The following is a 6,000-nucleotide window of genomic DNA, read 5'->3' as shown; positions in this document are numbered from 1 at the left end:
GCAAGCCATCCTGTCTGAGCCGTGCAGGTGATCCGGTTAAATAGGTTTAGCTTCTGATATCCCTAGCATTTCATAGTATTTTAAAAGGAAATATGGAAGACATCAAGGTGTCTGGGCTGTGATTGCTCATTGAGAAAAATGTACTCGATGTAATCTGTAACTATGTGTATGTGAATATAATATGTATGAGCAATTTAAAACACATGAACATTTAATTACATGTAAATATCAATATAAAGCTCCTTTGAGACACTCGTTTGGACTTTTGTAAACTGTGTTTCCAGCTCGACTTATGAATGAAATATTGATAAGGACTGGTGTCACTCCTTACAATCTGATTTGGACCCCTTGTCTTAGTTTAAGGAATCCTAGTTACAGAGTAGATTCCAAACATCATCTTAACAAATTAAGACTATAATTGAAACACTTTGCCTTTTATTCATTTCCCCCCAAAGATTTAGCTTTGTTTTAACACAAGCAAAAGAACATTCTTTCTTTGAAGTAAAAAAAAAAAAAAAAAAAAAAAAAAACATTGGAAAGGCTGTGGTGTATCAGCTCTCTGTCAGTAGGACTTTTCTACCCCTTTCTTGTTTCCACCAGTTTTTGTCTGTGATGAGAAGTGAACAGGAAGTACTGGTGTGGCACAGTAGCCAGACTGGAGCTAGGTTTGCAGGAGGATCAGGAAAAACCAGCATGGGAAGAGCATTATAGATTGGCATATAAGGGTGTGGGTAGTAAAACAGCTTTGGAGCAGCAGCCTTTGGGGTGGCAGGTGTGCTGGTTGCTAGTTGAGATGGTTGCATGATGGTTGTATGAGCAGAAATCCGTTTTAAAGAGTGTTAAGGAGGAGGAAACTCAGGAGTCTGGCCAGCCCGAGGATACAAACATACTAGGGTACTGTGAAGTATTGAGGAACCTAAGAGTACTTAGGACACAGGGGCATGAGTGGAAGCTGCAAGTGCTTTCTTGGTGTTCTGTATTAGTTTCAGTAGTTGCTCTAATTGTTCTAATTGTAATTATTTGACCACTGTTTCTCTAGCCAGGGCTCGTGTCTGCATTGGAAGGGGAGTGGCATCAGGATATAAATGATTTTAAGGGCATATTTGGTTCTGTGGACACAGGAGGAAATGAGGATACTGCAGGGCACAGTCACTGTCACTAGAGGGCATTGTTTACGTTGTTGTGATAGGCTCACAAGGTCTGACAATGAAGGACACAAGACAAGGAGCTTAACATCAGCTGAAAGAAGACTAATACACATTACCCTGCAATGAAACAAACTGATAAGATTTACAAGCATGTGGCCTGCAACTTCTTGCTTTAACCACAAGATGGCCTGTCTTATGAGTTCTTTTTATTCACAAACAATAAAACAACCACATCCAGTGATGTCACTTTAATAAGGATATGTATGGGAGCATCACATATGATTAAAAGTAATTCAGAGAAATCAAGTTACTGCAGTAATGTAATGAAGGCAGACAAAATGCAATGCTTGAGTTAATATGAATTCAAACCTTATTGGCAAAAGTAGTGTATTTTGCACAAATGTTTACATCGTAATCTTTACTGTGTTTTAAACACTATCATTTAAAAAAACATCAAATGTCTCTAAAGACCTGAACAAAGTGAATCAAGTGTCAAAGAGTAATAATGAAAGCAGAAACAAAAAGTTCTGGAAAATGTTTTAAATTCTTCACATTGGCATCCTTTTCAAAACACTGTTGTCATGCAAAACTTTATGGAAGGCTTTTAGTTTGATGCTATCTACCCCTGAAGCTTGTGCACCATAACAATGTGATAAAATGGTGTAAAAGCCAAAAGAAACATAGGTAATGCAAGATGGGGGTGATTCCAGCAAAGGGGTTTCTGTCCACTCATTCATATTTTTATGTGGCCACTATCTTAATCCAATTTCACACTAATAGCCAGAAGTTCAAGTGCTGTTATAATTTCTGTGATTCAAATGTTGGAGTCTTAAATAGTAAATTGTGTTATAAATTATTATAATTTAATCACAATCAACAACGGAGTAGACGACAGCCAAACAGTGTTTTAAAAAAATAGCAACTTGAGAAGTGAAGTTGCGTGAAAATATATAAAAATTGATTTTTGACAACACTCGCCAAGATTTCCTGAACAATGAATCTCAGGTCCCACTATTGTTGAGCAAGATACTTAACCCTGAACATCTGTTGCTCGTATGAATGTAGTGTGAATGGGTAACTGTTTCTTAGATTACAGTCCATTTCCTTGCATAGAGATGTCTATTATTGCTCAAGGACTGCAAGACTGCAGGGACTGGATTGTGCCTTATTGCTGTCTGCTGTTTCTGTGTCTGGTGCAAAATTTTAATGATGTTTTTTTTTAACATTAAAAAGCATAAAAGCATAAAATTAAAGGTACAAACAGGTTATAAGCATTGTCAATAATAAAACTTGTTGCTGACTATTGTCTTTTCAGTCATTGAAAAAATTGGAAACCTTACATTTTGTCAGAGCTTCTATAAAACATTGAACACAGCAGTGTGGCTGTAAAATGTCTGTTTTGTGACTGCATTGAGAAAGATGGATGACAGGAGTAAATAAGTAGACAGCTCAAAGGTCAGTCACATCATCATCAGACCAGTCTTGAGGGTATGTTTCTTCTTCTTCCCATTGTGCAGGAGCTTGAGACCTCAGGCCACTGTTACAATATCTAGTAGAAGAGGATGACTGTTCCAGTTCTTTACAGTCTGGGCCCATGGTCCAGGGATATTCAACAGGGCCTGAAGAGAACACTGGTGTACCACCATCTCCATCTCTGGCCCCAGGGCTTTCTCGTCCCACATGTTCAATCCAAGATGGGGGTGAAGCTGTGAAAAGACCTCCGTCTACAAGTTGTGTATGATGTGGGGTATTATCTTTGATGTGCCTAAGGTTATCAGGAGATGGAGGGCTGTTGTCAAACTCTATAAGTGAAAGAATGCAATCTCGCTCACTCTCTTGTTTTTGCCACAATAGTGCTGCCTGAGAGTCATAGATGCTGTCTGGCTTGTATTCTGGTGTAATGGTTGATGGAGGATCATAATATGGACACATTGTATTTTTGTTAAAACCTGTTCTTGACAGGTTATACTTTGCCCAGTTGCTTGGCATGAGGTCTTCCCAGGTTCTCTCAGTACTTTTTAATGGTCCTTTATGTATCCGGGCAAATAATCGACCCCACAAGCTGTTCTTGTCCACCATTTTGGGAATCTCGCTTCTACTCTGCCCAGGCTCGCCCCTTGATTGAACCATAGAGGGCGTCCAGAATATCCAGGATCCCAGGACAAGCAAAGAAAACCCCCAGGACACCTCCAGTATTCTTGCCCAAAACTGACCAAGCCACCAACCCCAGCCAAAGCGCCTCCAGTTCCCCAAAAGCCCATACAGCCAAAGGAGACTATGCATCTGAAGGCTGCAGCAGAAAACGCCAAGTATAGCGCACACTGCTGTTACTCGCTTTGCTCGCCTCTCAATCCTCTGTGAAGGAATCCACTGTGGGACAGAGGACCTGATGAAAGGATGTAGATGAGAGAATGATTTAACAAGAATTACAATGCAGAATGGAAGTCCCCAGCAGAGGGAGAGGGTTTGTAGTAAAAGAGGTAGAGCAGGGGAAAATGATGGAGCAAAAAGGTCTGCAAGAAATAATGAGGTGCATATTGATACAGCCAACACACCAACCACCCATGGGTGCTGCAGCTTAAGTGGGAAAAGCATTAGATTCAGCCCTCTGAGTGTGACCAGGGCTAGGGAAACTTGTGCCCACAAAAAGAGCTGAAGAGGAACATTATGCAACGCTGCCAGAGTAGCACGAGACAAGACTTGACGGGTACCATAAGGATCGAGAAGAAGAAGGACACCACGCAGAGTCCCACTCAGAATCAGAAGACTATTCGCAAGGACAAGTGCGTCACAAAAGGGACGGGGGCGAGTGCATGCACCAGCTGTTCCCATAACTGCTATTCCTGCAATCAATATGAAAAGGCTTGCTGATCCAAAGACGTGCAGCTCCCATGCAAATGCCAGTGTGCGTCTCATGTCATCCCAGAGCAGATTGGTACCATTTAAGTTGGTGAAAACAACACAAGGACCAAGTGCACAGGAAACACCAGGTCCTGAAAAGTCCTGCTTGGTTAGGGATGTAAACATGTTGTTTTGAAGTGGATGCTGAGGGCTGTTTAAAGCTGCAGATAAGAAACAGAAAGAGGTAGAGAAAACTTAATTTTCAAGATAGCAGATTGTCTAATGGAGAGAATTTAAAACATGTTATTCTAATGAACCTAGCATGGGAACAAGATATCTTCGGGAGCAAAGACATACTACAAGTCTTGACTTTAATCTGCCGTAAAATGTTGACTTACCATTCAAAAAGTCCTTGTGAACTTTAGATGACTGACTCTTTCTCACTTCTTCTTCAGCTGTTAATAGGTTGCCTCCAAAGTGAGCTCCTCCTGAGATAATATGCTCTCTGGTGTGAACATATCCTGTAACTGAAGCATTAGCCCTGTCAGCCTTGGGGTCAGCATCCCCTGAGTGGTGACGAAAAAGAGCTGGTGATCTAGTTAAAGTAATTCCTGGTCCTGAGGGGCTGTCATTGCTGGCTTGGTCAGACTCCTCTGGAATGACAACTTGACTGATGAGCATCAGTGCTGTACCATCACTAGTATGTCCACTGCCTTCCATGGAGTCACTCACTGTGTCCAGGTCAGTGTTGACTCTATCTGTGCTTTGAGTCACTTTGGCATTATCTGACCTGTCCAGTGAATGTGAAGTTTCAGTGATGCTTCCGAGTGACGAAAGGGATATTGCTAAAGTAATCAGGAGCAAAGATGGATGCCTCATTTTGACAAAGGAATTCCCAAGACCTGTAAAACAACACAGAAGAAGAAGGGTTAAAATACAATCCTGATGATTGTGAACGAACTGATAGTAGAAAGACTTTTGAGATAAAGAGTCAAACAGATTCCCAGATAATTAATCTTGTGCGCAAATCCTATAAAGAAGGGTAATTCCCATGTGTAATCTAGTGAGCCACTTCCAACCGTCTGTGGATGATCGGCTGTCCCGCCAAAAATACAACACTGCAGCATAATAATGAAAGTATCTAATGAATTAGTCTGATGTGAGTAACTACAAGGTCACAAATGCAAAGCTGCCGCTCAAATTATAAAATATGATAGTGAAAAAGGAGCATTAATTAATATTAGCGTTATTTTTGAAAGGCAAAAAGCACAAATTTGATGCATATTAACATCATCTCAAAATAACTTCCAGAGGTGACTTAATCCAAAAAACAACTCAAGAAAACCAAGATGACATAGTGATGCTATTTCTTCTATATATATTTTTTTTCAGTCTGACATTAGCTTTAAACTAATTTTACATAAATTGTAGTCTGGAAAAATGTATATTCGCAAGTGGGAATATGAAAACATTAAAAAAAGTTTCACTTGCAGTTAAGGGTGCAGCAATGTGTCAAACTACTGCAAAAAACAGTCTCCAAACATCACTCAAACAGTATTCTCAGACTAATGCTACTACCTCTATGACTCAAACCAAAAACAATTCAATCATCAATCAAACCAGATAATGCAGATGTACCTGGTAATCCTTTTTATTGCTTTGCCTTCTCTCAGTGCATCTCGGGCAGCTCTACATTGTTGCTTGCCGTAAAACGCGTGTCATCTGATTTCTGATGTTGTGCACAGAGCATTACTGTAAGAGCACACATTGGATTTAGGGGCATGTTTACAGTCATCCAGCCTTAAGCATATGTCTCATGCCTATTACCCCACCGGCTGGTGACTTGGCACTCCCCTGCTCTACTGCCACCTGCAAAAACAACTTCATTACCAAACTTCCAACAGCTGATTAAAAACGCCTGAATGGGGACCATGCAAGCTATCTTCTGTGCCTAATTACATTGAAAGGGCTTTATTAGATTTAAATGTTTCTTCAATAATGCAAGCCAACA

Source organism: Halichoeres trimaculatus, unplaced genomic scaffold, assembly GCF_033239565.1.
Source record: "Halichoeres trimaculatus isolate MK-OKI-2021-1 unplaced genomic scaffold, fHalTri1.1 fHalTri1_scaffold_1, whole genome shotgun sequence".
NCBI classification, from domain to species: Eukaryota; Metazoa; Chordata; class Actinopteri; order Labriformes; family Labridae; genus Halichoeres; species Halichoeres trimaculatus.
This window is presented reverse-complemented; position numbering follows the sequence as displayed.